At 48.2% G+C, this 19,144-nt stretch overlaps 1 pseudogene; it reads right to left on the reverse strand.

The window, feature by feature from the left end:
- The window catches only part of LOC146333985 (calcium/calmodulin-dependent protein kinase type IV-like), a 56,000-nt pseudogene that overhangs the window by 20,042 nt on the left and 16,814 nt on the right, over positions 1-19,144 (reverse strand).

Below are 19,144 nucleotides of genomic sequence, written 5' to 3' on the forward strand. Positions count from 1 at the left end.
GAGCTCCCTTATGCACGCTCCGCTGACATGCCTCCTTCCTGAAATGAGCATTTCCGCTAGTTTTGGGTTATCCCAGACATGCTAAATCCCTGTTTTGCAAGCGATGGGTGCGCCTTGCACAAAGAAATTGGCGGGGCATAAGAGAATTGGCAGGGGGGTAAGCACCCCATTGGATTCTGACCCAAATCCAGAATTTTTCTTTTAAAATAAAACAGTTGGTAGTGTCCAATGTTAGTTCTACTGAGAGATGACCCATTGATATGAATGAGACTTAAGTTAGTCAAGACTAACTGAAGTCCCATTCATTTCAGTGGGTCTACTCCAAGTAAGATGAACATTGGATACTATCCTAGTGGAAGATTCCTAAGGCATTGATTTTGCTTTGGGAAGGAAGGCCCCAACTCCAACACACACAATGGGGAACCAGACAGAACACTCGAGGGTACTCTCAGGTTCTAGGGATGGCGCAGGTGTCCGTTTCCATTTGGGAATCCAGCAGAACTGCCCCTGCCCGCACCCCTGAGCCTTGCTCACTGAGCCCCTGCCGCTGCTTGCCCCCTGCCCCCACTCATCAAGCGGCCCGCACTCACCCCAGCAGCCTCATCAAGCTCTGCAGTCGCCATTTTTCAAAAAATAAAATGGCAATCGCAAAATGCGCATATCTGTGTATGTGTGAAAATGAGCATTTTCATGCATACACAAATATGCATATTTTTGCAATCACCATTTTATTTTTCAAAAAATGACGACCATGGAGATCGACAAGGCCACCAGGGTGAATGCGGGCTGCTTGCCGAGCGTGGGAGGGGCTCGAGCGCGGTCCAGGGACTGGTGAGTGGGGACAGGGGCTGGGCGGGTGCCTGGAGAAATGGGACAGGAGGGGGTTTGCACATTCCTATCAGGTTCATCACTGTTATTGACTGTTCACTGAAGACTGAGAAACATTTTGGTTTATTTTATAGGAGGCTCCCAAACTCGTGCCCTGAAGATGAGTTGGACTGCAATTCCCATCCTTCCCAGGCAGCATTCCCAATGGCTATTCCTAATTCAGACGAGCTGGGGACATACCCCAGAGGGCACATAGCACACTTGTTAATCCACCCTTTGTCCTACCTTCCTGGCGGATATGTGCAGGGGTGCTAGGTATCCCTCTCTCCTGAACCCAAGTCATCTTTAGCAACTGTACATTAAACTGGCTGTACTTTCCCGCATCCCTCTTTCACCCCCTTACCACAGTATCCCGGGGTGCCGCACACTGTCTTCATTGTATCCTGCTCGTCGATGATCTTAGATAATCCAAAATCACCTGGAACAAAGCAGACAGACATGGTGTGAGAGTGTGTGTGTCTTTAAGGCCATTTCTCTTCAACCCCATATAGCAGAGGTGCAGAACCTCAGGCCCAAGGAGCAAATCCAGCCTTCCTGGCATCCTGTTATGGCTCTCCAGGGTTCCCAAAATGGCCACGCACCCTTCTCCTGGCCTGATACCTTTCCCTGACCATGATGCGAAAAGACCAATGAGAGCTGGAGATTTCCAATGTTAGTTTCATGCTGTGCACATGCGCAGTGCTGTAGTGGTAAATCTTGATGTGCAGGATGTCATTGTGACATTGTGTATATATACACATGAAGCATAAGAACATCAGAAGAGCCCTGCTGGATCAGACCAAGGGTCCATTTAGTCCAGCATTCTGTTCACACAGTGGCCAACCAGCTGTCGACTGGGAACCCACAAGCAAAGAGCAGAAGTGCATAATGTGGTACCCAATTTATTAGGATCACCACGACTGCAGTACTATGCAGAGTTACCTGGGAATAAACTCCATTGAAATCGGTGTTGCTTACTCCTGACTGCATCAATTCCTTTTGTAAAACAAACACATCGAGCTTTAACCAAAGATCTCCAACCAGCTACAATGGCATGTTAGCTCTGCATATGAAAGGCAAACCATCTTGCAAAGAAGGGTTGCTGTTCAAACTGCTAGCATGAAGGGGGAACTTCATCAAATAAAAGGAAAGAAGCATCCAACCTCAGTTTGATTCTTTGCCTCATTCTTTAAGCCAGGGGAGTTGAACCTCAGGCTCGCAAGCCATATTCAGTTCAATTTAGCCCAAGTCCACCCTTCCAGGCTTCCACAGATGGCCACACTCCCTTTCATTGGCCCCACCCCTTCCTTCAACCACCAATCATTTGGCAGTTTCCCAGCTCTTGTGCATTTTTTCTCCTTTCTCCAAGGTTGAAATGCCACTCCTAAGGCTCAGTGACTGGCAGGAAGAGCTTGAAGCTGAAATATGTAGAGTTTTTGGTCATGCCCCTTTTGCCACTCCCACCACTAGAATGCGGCCCCCAAGAGCTTCTCCAAAATGGAATTTGGAGGTTCTGCACTCCTGCTAAGCAGCTTGGGTTCTGCATATGTGAAGGGAGGCCTGTTCCTATCTGAACTTGCCCATTCGTATCAGAGACCCTGGTCTGGGAGCTCTTTTTCGAGCTGTGGTGGGTGGTGCTCAGAGATGGGGACTTTGAAAGTAGGAGACTAAAGAGAAACGTCACACTTAGTATCTTTCAGGAAAAACGTTGCCCAGCCATACCAATTTTGAGAGGAGCATCTGGGGAGAGATCTGCATACAGGAGATTCTCAGGTTTGAGGTCACGGTGGACCACTCCATTCGCATGCAAGTACTGCAAGAAAACAGCGAGAGAAAAGCACATAAAAATTCCATGGTGCTTTTACTTAGGGTTGCTTCTACACTAACAATTCTGCCTGGAATTGCTATCCATTATTCACTCATATTTTACAGAAAATCCGGCCAGCATTGTTGCCAAATAGTTGCATTCTAGTGTTTAATAAATAAATAAATTTTCTGTGTTGTCTTCATACCTTTTCCCAGACGTGATTTGTGGCAGTTTGGATAGTTAAAATGCTACAGCTGTCCCAGCCTATCCAGTGTGAAGTAGAAAAACCTGTTGTGGTTTTTCAGAGCTACTGTGCCTTTAGCAAATAGCTTACTCCTTGCAATTTCTACTTCTAATTGCTTCCTGTTCAGGGTGGTTGTGTGTATTGTCCTGGCCATGGGCTTCAAACTCTTAATTTAGAGGTGCCAAGATAGTGATAAATCAGACTCAAAGGTTTACTTACAAGGAGTACTTTATTGGGTAACTTAAAGCACAGAGGCATACTCAGTGGTTGACAGCTTCTCTGAACCATGAGCCATTGGGTCAAATGGGTTTTATACCATACATGTCAGCTCAGCAATGAGCAGCATAACAGCAGCAAGCGCCCCTAGCGTGCATTCTCAGCATGGACTAACAGCACTTGGTTCCCAGCAAAGCCACCTGCAGCTTTAAGGTAAACAAACTCTGCTTCTCAGGCACATCAGTGATAAGACTGTTCTCCTCATTAGCTAGGAATGTCCTTGGTGCTGCTTCCCACCCTTTTGACTCATCTGGCTACATCAAGAGGCCGGTTAAGGGAAAACAGCAGCTCTCTGACCAAAGGCAGAGAGCATTATGGATCTAAGCCACTCTAAACTACTAATAGCTTGGTTCAGGCCTGGGGCCTTACATTGTGTCATCATTTATGAATTACACCTGAATTAGTTCCTGTTCATCGGGGCTAGTGGGTGGAGAGCTTTAATTTAGTTACTGATTTTCCCTCACTTTTTCCTTATTTAAAATAACCCTATTTTGTAATAGGGATGGAGGAGAAATCTGCCACAGACTCCAGTGAGGCCAGATTCTTTAGAATCCGGCCCCCCGGAGTCCGTGGTGGAATGGACTACTCCCCCCCCCCTGTGAACCCCAGTCGGGATGGACCCTACCTGGCTCCGGCTGGTCCAGATCTGTCGTCTTTGTTCCGCAGCCATCTGCTGCCAGGCTGCAGATGCAAATGGTGTCCGGCATAGCGGACGCCATTTGCGTCCCTGCCCTTGTCCATGATAGGCTATGTAAATGTTTACATAGCCTATCATGGTCAAGGGCAGGGACGCAAATGGCATCTGCTACGCCGGATGCCATTTGCGTGGCAGCGGATGGAAGTCCGGCTGTGGACGAGCCCAGCCCGTGGCTCCGCAGACTTGCCGCGGAGTGGAGCTGGACAGGGAGGATTCCAGGGGGAGGGACGGATCGCCTCCCCCCGGCAGACTCCTTCAACAGTCTGGTAAGTGGGTTTCGTACACCGCTATTTTGTAGTTAAAAACAAACAAAAACGAGAGATAATTAAACAGATCCATCTGCACAGACCAGGAATTAAGGGGCAATTCATCACTAATACTGTGTTGAACAGGAAGCAATTATAAGCAGAAGCAGTAAAGAGGAAGCTTCTAATTAAAGTTGCAGGGGACCTTTCCTAACAATGACTTACTTGGAAAATATTATAGGTGGGTCTCGGTCATGAGAAAGGGCATCGCTGGATAATATAGTGATAGGTTAAGTGCTGTTTTATTTCCACTTCCAAATGATTGAAGAAAAGCCTCAGGATCACTTAAATGTGCTAACACTGAATTAAGCTTTGATACCTGCAGTTAGACCCCTAAATGCTTTGTGACACAGCTGAACCAATTCATTGTAATGGGACTGAACTATGTAGGAAGGAATTCTGCTCTGTTCTAGAAGGCTTGACTGCAGAGAGCACTCAGTCATTTAGGATATTTCAGTAAAATCAGATCCAGCATGAATGGGTCAGGGCAATGGATTTTTAACACTGGAAAGAATTCAGATCCAGAGATCCAATGTCTGGGAACTGGCCAAATCTGCTTAATTCAGTAGATGCCAAACTTTGTTTTTTTTTACAAGAAGTCTCAGGAAATCCCCAAATCCCAGCAATTTCCTTCATCAACTCGGCTGTGGGTCACCTTAATCCTTGACTGTGGGGTAGTGTTTCCCTCCTGCCTGGAGAGGTGGACCCAAACTCCCTGTCTTCAGCAGAGGAAGTGATGGGCTACTTTCCTTTACTCTCTCACTGTTTTTTGTTTGTTTGTTTTTTAATAAAAACCCTCAGTTGACTTGGAAACCATCTTCCACTGACCTTCCATACACAGAAACTGTGACCCACTTCATATTCTGTCTGTGTTGGTGCTTTTATATTTATTTTAGTATTTTTTTTAAAGAACAACCCTCTCCCTTTTATCTCCTACTGTAATTTAGATCACAGGAAACAGCTCCCCCTCTCCCCCTAAAAAGACATTGCTGCAATTTCTTTCATGTCCACTTTGATTTTTAAGCTTCCTATTCCCCAGGGGCAATTTTCCCCATTAACCTGATGGCTGAGGCTCTTCTGTATAACCTTGCATATCTAGCCTGGAAACCCTGTGCATTGCAAAGAATTCTGGGATGTCCTCTAAGGAGCATACCTAGGGCAGGCCTGCACATCAGGAACACGACTCAGAGTTTCCTAAGTGTGTGTTTGCAGTGGAACGCTAATGTGTGGTGGGCGCAGCCACTTATGTGTTGCCAAAAGGGAGCGCACAGATCTGCATAACTTTTGCACATGATCACTTAAACCTCCCCTCCCTGCATGCTGTGAACCTCATAACAATCACCCCTCTTGCGGCTGTAGTTAATTAGAGAAAAATAAGGGCCCAAAGTGGCATACATTAAATATAACGTGCAGTTTTGGATGGAGAGAGCTTCCATCTTTGCACATCTCCCTCCTTCCCTTCTCTGCGCATCTCCCTTCTTTCTATATTTCCTTCTCCTCTACACATCTCTCTCCTTCCTTATGAAGGGCTGTGCCAGGTTTTATACAGCCTCCAGCATCACCTGGTTTCTCTCCAGGTCAGCTGATCAATGGTGCTGGAGGCAGCTTGGAGCTGATTGGTCAGATGGCAGTGCTGTACTCTTAGGAGCAAGGGTGTGTGTGCCAACTATTAACCCTCGGAAGACTAGGTTATCTTGCCCCTCTGCAAAAACCCTGCCTCTCTGCTCACCCTTTCTTTTTTTTTTTTGCCTTCCTCCCTTTTTCTTCCTCAGAATACTGTAATGTTGGAAACTGAAGATTTTGATTATGTTGTTGTATTGTTTATTTCATTTATAAAAATAAAATAAAAATAGATTAAAAAAAAAGACTGCCTGGGTTTTAAGACCTTCAGGAGAGGCTCTTTTATTGATCCCATTGCCATTGGAAGTGTCACCTTCTTACGTCCTCCCCCTTCTCAATCAACACACTCCAGGAAACAAGGCTTCAGGCTAACACTACTTTATTAGTTAACAACTCGCTTCTTTACAAATGCAGATTCTAGGAAACCCTCAAACTGCAATGAAACTGCTAGGAATGTACGAAAGTCACTTACCTTTCCACGGATTCTGGGCATGAACGTCTCGGCCAGACTTGCTTTGCAAGGATGCCTCTCCCTTGGGGTAGCTCCCTCCTATGCTGTCTTCCACAAGTGGCCAACCTGGCGGAGCATCTGAGCCCTGCCCCTAATTCTTCCCACTTCACTCTGCGACGGACTCTGGCATCCCTCAAGTCGCGCCCCTCGCCCTCCTCCTAAACTTAAGTTCTCATGGGGGAGGAATGGGGGAGCTGTTCAGCCTGGGCCATCTGTGTGTCAAGGTCCTGGGAAGAAAGTCTCACCATATCTGGGCTCACTAGGGAGGGTGCCTCCCTCTGTTCTTGCTGTTCCCATTCTGATTCCGAATCTGAGCTACCAGACATCTCCACATGCTCAGATTCATTCCTGACCGGAAGCACGTCTGGTAGGGATGCGAGACAGGACCTTCTCAGTGGCTGCTCCCAGGCTCTGGAACTCCCTGCCGAAGGGAGCTAGGTTGGCTCCCTCTCTGTTCTCTTCTGCAGAGAGACCTTTGGAGTTAAGCTGGTCTGTTGCAGAAGAGTTTTTTTTTAATTGGTTGGGTGCTGTCTGTTTCTTTTTGTCAGGGTGGACACTGAGCCCATGGAATCCCAGAGTAGTTCTGATTCTGAGGAAGAGGAGTCGCTCCTGGGAGAGGAGCGCGCTCCTCTTTCCCAGGGCCCACAGCTGACGGAGATTCCTCCCACCGGCATTCCTAGCTTAGATAGCAGTCCTGGGAGTGACAGAGCGTGGGAAGCAGACTTGATGGACGTGCGATGCTGACGCAGAGAGCGGCGCCAAATGGAGGGCGCAGAAAGGAGGCGCAGTGCCCGGTTGGCGCGCAAACAACGGCTGTGCCCAGAGGATCCAAGGGAAAAGGGGAGGGACTCTCCCTAGCCCTTAAGTTCAGGGGTCTGCCAGTAATTCCCTTTCAAACGGGGACCAACTGTTCCAACGTAGGGCATAGGTACTCTGCTGCTCAGATCTAGTTGCTACCAGTAGAGTTGTTAAGTTGTAAAGGAGGAATAAAGCTTTGAAAAGAATCCCTTTGTCTGTGTCTGGACTTGGCTACTGGATTAGACTGAGAGAGGCCACCAAGGAGCCCTTGACACTTTTATTGCTGTGTCTTTCATTGTGTTTTCAATTTATTTGTTTCATATGTGATGTTATTATTATTGTTGTTGTTGTTGTTGTTTTTAATCTAGATTTTGTTTTCGATTTTTGGTGAAAAGGCGGGATAGAAATGATCAGATTTCATTGTTTTAAGTTTCCTTTTGTGAACCACCCAGACAGCTTTGGCTGTTGGCTGGTATAGAAATGTAACTAACTAACTAACTAACTAACTAACTAACTAATTAAAATAAACCCTTGAATGGATGCGGGCCAAAAGACAAGGCCTCAGAGCCATCTACGGAAACTCAAATATCGAACGGGAAAGGTGCAACTTACAGAGACGGCATCTAGGATCTGTTTCACCACATGTGCTGCGTCCCGCTCACTGTAGAAATCCCTCTCAACAATCCTGCAGAAAAAGGATAGCGCAGAAATTTGAGGACTGCTACCTCCCCACTCCCAACATACACACACACACACTACTAGCTGTCAGGGGGTCCTAGCCGGCCTCTTTCAGTCTACTCCAGTAGCCAACTCCAGACACAGACAAAGGATTCTTTTCAAGGCTTTATTCCTTTTACAACTTAATAACTCTATCACCAGCGACTAAGCTATGAACAGCAGAGTAACCTATGCCCCAGGTTAGAAACAGTTGGTCCCCATTTGAACGAGAATCACTCGCAGACCCTGGACTTATGGGCTAGGGAGAGTCCCTCCCCTTTTCCCTTGGGTCCTCTGGACGCGACCGTTGCTTGTGCGCCAAATGGGCGCTATGCCTCCTTTCCACGCCCTCCATAGCTCGTTGCTCTTTGCGTCTGCGTCGAGCATCCAGCCAGCCCTCCTCCTGCGCTCTTTCACTCCCAGAACCGCGGTCTATGTCTGGAATGCCAGCAGGAGGAATCTCTGCCAGCTGCAGGGCCTGGGAGGGATGAGCGTGCTCCTCTCCCACCAACGGCTGTTTCTCCTCAGAATCCGAACTGCTCTGAGCTCAGTGGGCTCAGTGTCCACCCTGACACTAGCCTACCTACAAATCCTACGGTCTTCCTAATGTTCGGGATGAACAGAATTTAAGATGGAAAAATGAGGAACGGAGATAAACTGAAACTGATTTGTCCATTCCTACCTCCTCTATTCCTTGTCTCCAGCATTTGGTAACCGGGGTAGACCATGCCTGTGTGTGGAGGTTCCATTTTGCTATTGAGATAGACCTCTGTAAGAAGAGCCCTGCTGGATCAGAGCCAAAGTCTAGCTAGCCCTGCCTCCTGGTTCCGAAGGTGGACAGCCAGATGTCTCCAGGAAGCCCAGATGAACTCTTTTTTTGTCTATGGAGTCTAGTACTTGAGGTATACTTCCTCCAGACATGGAAGCTCCAGTTAACATTTTTGTCTTCATTTGTTTTTAATTTATTGCAAATTTAATACTTTCCCCCCTAAACTGCCCTCACAGCCTGTCGAAGAGTGGAGTAGACCTCAATCCCCTCAACTAACTAACTAACTAAGATGGCAAAGAAATAAATTGGGCAAAAGCCATCCTCTAGGAATGTATACTTATAAGAGCATGACAGGATCCCTGCTGGATCAGGTCATAGCTCCATTTAGGCTAGCATTTCTTTGAGACAGACTACTGTGGTTGCTGGAGGCTTATTTTATTGATCGATTAGGTTTGTATATGACCCAACTGGCAAACGTGGTGGTTTACGATCTGAAACCCAAACAACAACAACATTACCAATAAATAAATAAGGATAATAATACAATAATACAAGTATCAAAATCAGACGACAGTAAATGTCAAAAACATTTAAAATATTAAAAACCTTGATGAGCCAGCAGTAAATAAAGCAGCAGATTAAAGCTTAAAGGCCTGCTTAAAGAAGAAATTCTTAACCTGGCATCTACATATACAGGAAAGATGCCAGGTTGATCTCCCTGGAAAAGGTGTTCCACAGACTAGGGAGCCGCTACAGAGAAGGCTCTTTCCTGGTAGCCAACTGGCACACCATTGTGGGCAGCAGCACTCAACAGCCTCCGAAGGTGATCTTAACAGCTCAGCAGGAGTCTGGTGGCTCTAATGTTGGTGAGGCTGTGAATCCATTCTGGGATGCCATTCCAGTCAATTCAGCACCTTGGATAGCCCCTTTAGCATTCTGGCTGGTTCTGACTGGAATGGATTCACAGCTGCAACAAAATCGGAGCCACCAGCCTCCACTGGGGAGAAGGTGCTCCTCCAGGGGGTCCGATTTTGATCTTGTAATAGAACCTCCAGAAGTAGACCCTTTGTTGGATCAGACCAGCATCCTGCTTCTCACAGTGGCCAACCTGATGGCTGTGGGAAAGCCATCAACACAGATGAGCCTTCTCCTATTGCTTGTCCCCAGAAGATAGCATTCCGAGGTAGACTGCAATTGCATACTGAAGCTCCATTGAGCTACTATGGCTACTAAGGCATGGAGGGAACAGTCCTTTCCTGTTGCTGTTCTCCAGCAAATCAGCACTGTACCCCTTGTGAACATGGAGAATCCATCGGGGTACAATGATCATTAGCTAGGGATAGGCGAACAAGCAACGTTTGAGCTCACCAAGATATTCAGAACATCAGCTCACTCCTCGTCTCTCGATTTGTGCTCATGTCTGCACTCGCTGTTGGTTTGGCTCAAACGGGAAATGTGTGCAACTGTGGCATTGTTCTGTGCAACTTTGACACTCTATAGCTGTTCATTTTGCACAATTTCCCCATTTTGTGTGGAGAGGAAAATTGTGCAAAACGAACAGCTATAGATTGTGTGAAAGTCCCCCCCACCCCAAATCCCAAATTTGCACACAGGCTCCTATATGCTGTTTATACATTCAAGGGTCTCGTGTAGCTGTCTCATCCTTCTAAAGATAAGGGGGTTGTGCCTTGATTTTCACAGAGGAGCTGAGAAACTCCTTCTCCCATGGTGGAATATTGGGGCACTGTTGTCATGGAAAGGGTGATTCATTTCCCAGCCTGTGATACTTTGAGTAGGGCTGTGCATAGAACCCAGATCCTCCTCGGTGGCTGCTTTGGGGCTCCCGAAGTGGGCCCAATTTGCTTTGGGTTGATTCAGGGCCCCCCTGACCCACTTTGGCCTCCAGAGCCAAAGCAGGATTTGGGCATCCGAATGCTGCTTCACCCCTCCCCCAACGTGCTGCTCAGCCCCCAGTTCCTTCCTGGGTCCTCAGGCTGCTAGCTGTCTCATTGTTCTGGGGTGGGGTGGGGTGGGGCTCGAAGCGGTGCACAGCCCTAGCTTTGAGCATCTTCAGAGAGGAGGGAGGGAACTATATAAACATGCTAAGAACAGACCAATTTGGTCTCGCTCCAAGGGGGAATACCCATGCTACCAGTTTGGAGAATTTGCCAGTCGGTGGGGTGGCATCTCATGTGCACACAATCAGCTGTGACAGAGGATTACTCCCGTCAACTGAAGGGACATGAGCTTTCTTTGTATATTCCTTCGGCCTCCACATATCATCTGTGTGTACTGAATAAGCTGTTACGCTGATCCATTTGTGATTTGTCTCACTTTAGCAACCACAAATCTGGTTTGTTTGGGACCTAAGTGAATCAGGATCCCATAAATCAATACACTCCGCCCTGGAATATATTAAACATGGGCAAAGTGCCCCATGTGCAAAGTGCTTTTTTATAGGGATGTGTGAACCAGCAAAAGGGGACCTCTGCAAGGTTCTTCAATTTCCAACTTGAAGCTCATTCAGACTGCAACTTTGTTGTCATTGTGCATTAATATGCGCATGCATTTTCTTGCAACATTCCCCCAAAATGCACACACATCAATTGTAGGCACTTTTGTAAGCCCCCCAAAGAGCTTTGGCTATTGGGTGGTTTAGAAATGTAACGAATGAATGCAGTTTGGAAAATACAATTTTTTCTCCCATTGATGAAAATGTGTTCGGGCACATTTTTCAAAAGTATGCATTTTTCATGCACGTTTCCCACATGTACCCATTTTTGAATGCATGTTTTTGTTCCACAAATCATCTCGCAAGGATGGAAATGCGTGGACCTCAATCACAGACTGCATTCAGGTCCTGGAGGCATGAACTGGGTAAGTTCTGGTCAAAAACAAAGTGAATCTAATTTCTCATACATCCCTACTTTTTAAAACCACAGCCTTTCTGAGAGAGGAAAGAATAAGAGGCAGGGTTGTTGGAGGTGACAGGGCATTCATAGAATCATAGTACAGTAGGTTGGAAGGGGCCTATAAGACCATCGAGTCCAACCCTCTGCTGAAATCAGAGCATCCCTGACAGATGGCTGTCCAGCCTCGTCTTGAATGCCTCCAGTGTCGGAGAACCCATGACCTCCCTAGGGAATGGGTTCCATTGTCGTATTGCTCTGACAGTCAGGAATTTTTTCCTGATGTTCAGCCAGAATGTGGCTTCCTGGAACTTGAGCCCGTTATTCTGTGTCCTGCACTCTGGGAGGATAGAGAAGAGATCCTGGCCTTCCTCTCTGAGACCACCTTTCAAGTACGTGAAAAGTGCTATCCTATCTCCCCTCGGTCTCCTCTTCTCAAGGTTAAAAATGCCCAGTTCTCTCAGTCTCTCCTCATAGGGCTTTGTTTCCAGTCCCCTGTTCATCTTCGTCGCCCTCCTCTGAACCTGTCCAGCTTGTCTGCCCCCTTCTTAAAGTGTGGTGCCCAGAACTGGACACAGTACTCCAGATGAGGCCTAACCAGTGCTGAGTAGAGGGGGACTAGTACTTCCGGGGATTTGGAAGCTATGCTTCTATTAATGCAGCCCAAAATGGCATTTGTCTTTTTTGCAGCCACATCGCATTGTTGGCTCATATTCAGCTTGTGATCTACAGCAATTCCAAGATCCTTCTCGCTTGTAGTGTTGTTGAGCCAATACTACAAGCATTGCTTCTAAGAAATACACTCCAGGGCCTCCTTTCTGTTGAGAGGGCAAGCAGATTTTTTTTTGGTGGTGGTGGTGGTGGTGGTGGGATATATCTTAGGGAACTTAAAGAGGGCAGCATAGGGAGTTTGGCAGTGATGTCTGAGATGACTGCTATAAAGGAGTCAACCCACGACAACCCTGTCCTTGCAGCAGCTCTGACACAAATTATTTTCCTTTCCCCCTCCTTCACTCCTTTGCTCCATTGTCACCTTTTATAAGAGTCTGCCAATTAAACAAAGACCTCTTGCTGGTTACCTGTCAAATAGCTCACCACCTGTCACCAGCTCCAGGATGAGGGCAATCTCCGTGGGGGTCTTGAAGATCTCTTTGAGCTTGATCTTTAAAAAAAAAAAAAAAGAGGGGAAGGAGGGAAGAATGTATAACTTTGGGACAGACTCATCCACAAATGAGAAAAAGAAAAGAACGAGAGCCCGGGATTTCCAATGTTTGTTACTTGGTGCACATGTGCTCAGTGCTGTAGTGGTAAATAGGGTTTGTTGGAGAATTCCGCCATGGACTCCAGTGAGGCCAGATTCTTTAGAATCCAGCCCCACGAAGTCCATGGCAGAACGGAGTACTCCCCCCGCCACCCTGCGAAACTTCCCCGGGACAGATCCTACCTGTTGTAGGCCGTCTTCTGCCCTTGTCTGCAGCTGCGAATGGCGGCCCTGGTCTGCAGCCACCCTTTCCCTCACTACTTTAGCCGTGATAGGCTACATAAGTATTTACGTTGCCTATTACGGCAAACAGCAAGGACACAAATAGCGGCCACTACGCCATTTGCATCCCTGCTCTTTTCGTGATAGGCTACGTAAATATATACATAGCCTATCATGGCTAACACAGGAACGCAAGTGGCGGCCGCTATGGCAGCCGCCATTTGCGGCCACAGCCTGGTAGTGGATGGAGGTCCGGCTGCGGGTGGCCCTGGCTGGCAGCTCCACGGACTCACCGTGGAGCAGAGCTGGCCAGGGAGGATTCTGGGGGGAGGGACAGATCACCTCCCCCCCACCACAGAGGCCCCGCAACGGAACAATGTAAGCGATTCATACATCCCTAGTGGTAAATCTTGATGTGCAGGAGGTCATTGTGACATTAGGTATATATACTCAAAGCACAGAGCAGAAGTGCATAATGTGGTGGCCAGTTTATTAGGATCACCACAACTGCAGTCCTATGCAGAGTTACTTGTGAGTAAGCTCCATTGAAATCAGTGGTGCTTAATTCTGACTGCATTGATTCATCTTATAAAACAAGCACACCGAGCTTTAACTAAAAACCTCCAGCCAACTCATATGGCAAATGTTAGCTTTTCATTGGAAATGCAAACCAGCTTGCAAAGAAGGGTTACCATGAAGCTGCTAGCATGAAGGGGGAATCTCATCAAAGGAAAGGAAAGAAGTGTCAAACCAGTGATTGATTCTTTTCTGCATTCTCTGTGCCACTTTTATCTCAAAAGGTCCCTGGGCTTACTCTGTGTCTGAGAGGGCCCTAGTAAAGAAACTGATATCCCTCTTGGCTTGTGTCAAAGGTGGGCATGGTGGGGCAGGGGCCCCACCACTCCGCAGCAGGGGCCCACTGACAAGATCCCCCTGGAGTTTCCCCTCCTCTTCTCCACTGCAACCTGCTTGTTCACTTGCCTCTTGCTCTGGTTCAGACAACAGTGGTGGTGAAGAGCAGGAGACGTCATGGCCTACTTGCTCCTTGGCTCTCTGCCTGGCCAGCAAGCAAGTGGGAGCAAGGATGAGGAAGAGGAGGAGCAGCAACAGCAGCTGGTGACCATGGTGTTGAGAAGGGAGTCTCATTGAGGGAGGGGACTTATGGACGGTGTCTTGCCCAAGGGGCCTCCAAAACCCAGAACCATGGAGCAGAAGGCTATCAATGGCTACTAGTCCTCATGGCTCTATACTACCTCCAGTGTCAGAGGCAGTGTGTCTGTGTGCAGCAGTTGCTGGGGAACGTGGGTAGGAGGTTGCTGTCACGCTCATGTCCTGCTCATGGGTTTCTGGCCAACGGCCCACACCCGAGCAGGGGCCTACTGATCAGAGCCCCCTGGAGCTGCTCCTCCTCTTCCCCATTGCAACTTGCTTGTTCACCTGCCTCTTGCTCCAGCCCAGACGACAGGTGAGGAGGAGGAGCAGGAGATGCCACGGCCTGTTTGCTCAGTGGCACTCTGCCTACCAAGCAAGTGGCAGTAATGATGAGAGAGAGAAGGAGGAGCAAGAGCAGCTGCTGACAATGACAGGGAGAAAATCGACTCACTGAGAGGGGGCCCATTGAGGGTGTCTTCTCCAAGGGCCCTCAGAAACCTGGGGCCCACACTGGCAGCCTAGCTCCTCTTTAGCCAGTGGGTCTTGGCACACTTACCCAGTTGTCATGGCAGCACTCCAAGCATTGCTGGGAAACGGTTTGGACACCCATTTCATTTCATTTCATGGGAACATCGGGGCCTGCTCTAGTTGGACCCCCCCTCCCCAGGGCTACTGCTGCCCATGGCCCTGTGGGGAAGGAGGAGCTTGCCAAGAAAGCACAAATCAATGGCCATCCTCTGTCCAATGACACGCCAACAGCCAAGAAAGCTCTGTCTGGAATTGAGCCCCAGCTGGTGTCAACTGCTGGGCATGTTTCAAATTGTTTTGTCTCGTTGGTTGTCTCCCCTTCTCACGCCTCAGTAGGGATGTCAAAGAAATTCGCAACAGAACCAAACAAGTTTGGATTTTGATTAATCCAACTGGTGGATTCCCTAGTGGATCATCCCCCCCCCCCCCTTGGGCGGATTCCACTGGCTTGCAGGCTGTTTTTCGAACTTTCCCAATTTGGGGCACATTTTGTCATCAAAAAATATGCAGAAAATTAAGAAGAACTGGCCAAAATGCACGTTACCTCATAGGCTAAAGCATGAACATTCACATTTGGGGGGATTTTACACATTTTGGGGGGATTTGTGTGCATTTGCACAAGTGCGCATTTTCGCATGTGTGCATTTTTGCAAGTGCGCATTTGCACAAACTGGGGGGGGGGCAATCTAATTCCTTCGATGGGTGGAATGCAGAATGAAAGGCTTCTGAAAATCCATGAAACACAGATGGAATGGATTTCATCCCTACGCCTCAGCCTCCAGACAGTTGGGTTCTGAGACCCAAGGGAGCTGAGGATTGGCCCATGTGGACCAGAAGCAGGTCTGTGGTCTAAAACGCAGAGAGGTTAGAATTCCAGAAAGGAGCCAAGGTTGGGCACCTCAGGCGCAGTGGCCAAATCAGGACCCCTCAATCTGGCTGTCTTTGGTCTCCCCTTCACCCTGTCCCCATCGCTTTCCTCCTACCATTGACTTTTTGGTGGTTTCTGGGCTTTTCTGCAGTTTATTTCCCCATTCTCAAAGGTTGAAATGCCTCTCCTGAGGTCCAGTTACTGGCAGTAAGAGCTTTAAGCTACAATATGCAGGTACGTTTGGCCCTGCCCCTTTTGCATTTGGCCATGCCCACCTCTGGAATGCGGCCCTCAAGGGCTTCTCTGAAATGGAATTCAGCTTTCAGGCTGAAAGAGAGGCCCAAAGGGGACCAGCAAGGAGTGGTGGTGTCACCGGAGGCACGGCCGGGAATCCCTTCCAAGTTTGCTCCCTCCCAAAAGGCCAGGGCAAGGCAGGGGGTGCCCCCAAATCTTATCCCTGGTGTCAACAGCAGCAGGCCTCAGGCCACCAAGCCAAATGTGACTCCCAGCAGGATTTAACCCCCTTAAATACTACGTGGATTGTCCTACTCACAATATTTGGGTGCGAGAGCTTCAGCAAAACACCAATTTTGGTTCTGATTATTTTCTTGTCAATCTGAAGACAGAATTTTTATTTATTTGTTTGTTTGTTTGTTTAGTTATTTATTTATTTATTAAATTTATTAATCACCCATCTGGCTGGTCACCCAGCCACTTTGGGTGATGTACAATAATAGAAACAGTTTAAAACAATAACATTCTACATTAAAAATATCATATTTCTAAAAAATACCCTAACCCTTACCCACCCCAAATGTCTGCCTGAACAACCACATTTTTAATGCGTGGCAGAAGCTCGTTAAAGAGGGGGCATGGCGGAGTTCCCTAGGGAGGGAGTTCCACAGAGTGGGGGCCACCACAGAGAAGGCCCTCTCCCTCGTCCTCACCATCCTAGCTGTCCTGGCGGATGGGACAGAGAGAAGGCCATCCGAGGCTGATCTCGTTGAGCGGCCTGTCTGGTGTTGCTGGAGGCGCTCCTTGAGATAGGCTGGGCCGGAACCATGTAGGGTTTTAAAGGTCAATACCAACACCTGAATCTGGCCCAGAAAACAAGTGGTAGCCAGTGCAACTCCTTCAGCGCTGGAGTGATGTTATCTTGCCGGCGGCTGCCTTTAATCAGGCGAGCTGCCACATTCTGCACCAGCTGCAGCTTCCGAATGGTCTTCAAGGGTAACCCCACGTAGAGCACATTACAGTAGTCTAGATGAGAAGAGACCAGGGAATGTACTACCGATGGGAACAGATGGTCAGGAAGGTAGGGGTGCCGGTGCTGTACCAGATGGAGTTGGTACAGTGCTGTCTGGCTCATGGCTGACACCCGAGCCTCCATGGACAGCTGGGAGTCCAAAATGACCCCCTGGTCTTCCAAGGGTAGCCGCACCCCATTCAACACCGGGTCGACATCCCCTGACCTCCCCTTGTCTCCCACCAAAAGCACCTTGGTCTTGTCAGGGTTCAGCTTCAGCTTGTTCCTCCCCATCCAGCCACTCACCGTCTCCAGACATTCGGACAGGGATTCCACGGCCAGCCCTGGTGAGGATTTGAACGAGGGGTAGAGCTGCGTGTCAGCCGCATGTTGATGACACCGCAACCCAAACCTCCTGATGTTCGCTCCCCGCGGCTTCACATAGATGCTAAACAGCATCAGGGAGAGGATGGAGCCCTGTGGAACCCCACACGTGAGTGGCCACGGGTCCGAAACCTCCTCTCCCAGTGCTACCCTCTGGTACCTGCCGCAATACGGTGTCTCCACAATGCCCAGCCCCTCCAGGCGGTCCAGGAGGATGCCGTGGTCAACAGTACCAAAAGCCGCTGAGAGGTCGAGGAGAACAAGCAAGGAGCATTTGCCCCTATCCACAGGAATGAAAAGAACTTGTGATTTTAGGTCATTCCCACCAACTCAAACACTGCTGTTTCTTACCAACAGGTGGGTGGGGCAGACAGCTAAGTGGTTAGAGCCCCTTCTTTGAAGGCAGAAATTCCCAGGTTCGATCCCTGGCATCTCCAGTTAATGAAAGATCAGGTAGCAGGTGAGGAAGAAGGCACTGTATGTCCTAGGGTGGTGTATATGGTTTCCCCCTCTCCCATTTTATCCTCACAACAACCCTGCAAAGTATGGTTATGCTCAGAGAGGGACTTCACGGCTTGAGTGCCATTTTTGGTAGAAAGGTGGAATACAATTAGGGACGCTGGAGAAATCCGAGACAGACTAAAATGAGTTCGGATTTCTAAGAATCCAACCCGTGGAATCTACTGCACACTGGCCGCCTCGGATCATTTTTAAACTTTCTCGAAAAGTACACCAATTTATTCATTGCAGAATATGCATGTTTATGTGGAGACATATGCCATTCTGAAAAATATACGCAGGGGAAAGTTGAGCGGAATGGGGGACAATATGCTAAACGTTATGTACCAACATAAATTACATACATTGTGGCGAAACCTCGAACGGATTTTTTTGTGCATTTTTCTGCACACCGAACCACCCCCTCCCAAACCTGTCTGTGAGTGGGGGCTGGAATGAATGACAACAGACAATCTGGGAGACGCACATGGGATGGATTTCACAAAATCCAGACATCCTTAGCTACAAGTCAAGTAAATAAATAAATGCATACATGAATGGCGGAGCTGGGATTTGAACCTGGGTCTTGTTGTTCAGTTGTTAAGTCGTGTCCGCCTCTTTCTGACCCCATGGACCATAGCACGCCAGGCCTTCCTGTCCTGCGCTCTCTCCCGGAGCGTGCTCAAGTCCATATTCATTGCATCAGTGATGCTATCCAGCCATCTCATCCTCTGCCGTCCCCTTCTCCTTTTGCCTTCGATCTTTCCCAGCATCAGGGACTTTTCCAGTGACTTTTCTCTTCGCATTAGGTGGCCAAAATATTTGAGCTTCAGCTTCAGTCTCTGTCCTTCCAATGAGCAGTCAGGGTTTATTTCCTTTAGGATGGACTGATTTGACCTCCTTGCAGTCCAGGGGACTCGTACAGGTTTCTCAGGAGACAGGTAAGGTGGTCTGGTACTCCCATCTCTTTAAGAATTGGCCACAGTTTGTTGTGATCCACACAGTCAAAGGCTTTAGCGTAGTCAATGAAGCAGAAGTAGACGCTTTTCTGGAATTCTCTTGCTTTCTCCACGATCCAGCGAATGTTGGCGATTTGATCTCTAGTTCCTCTGCCTCTTCAAAACCCAGCTTGTACTTCTGGTAGTTCTCGGTTCACATACTGCTGAAGCCTAGCTTGTAGGATTTTGAGCATCACCTTGCTGGCATGTGAAATGAGCGCAATTGTGCGGTAGTTTGAACACTCTTTGGCACTGCCCTTCTTTGGAATTGGAATGTAAACTGACCTTTTCCAGTCTTGTGGCCACTGTTGAGTGTTCCAAATTTGTTGGCATATTGAGTGCAGCACTTTAACAGCATCGCCTTTTAGGATCTTAAATAGCTCAGCTGGAAGACTGTCATCTCTGCTAGCTTTGTTGTTAGTAATGCTTCCTAAGGCCCACTTGACTTCACTCTCGAGGATGTCCGG

This window comes from Heloderma suspectum, chromosome W (assembly GCF_057233095.1).
Source record: "Heloderma suspectum isolate Gila_16-S chromosome W, 16-S_ref, whole genome shotgun sequence".
Classification (NCBI taxonomy): Eukaryota; Metazoa; Chordata; class Lepidosauria; order Squamata; family Helodermatidae; genus Heloderma; species Heloderma suspectum.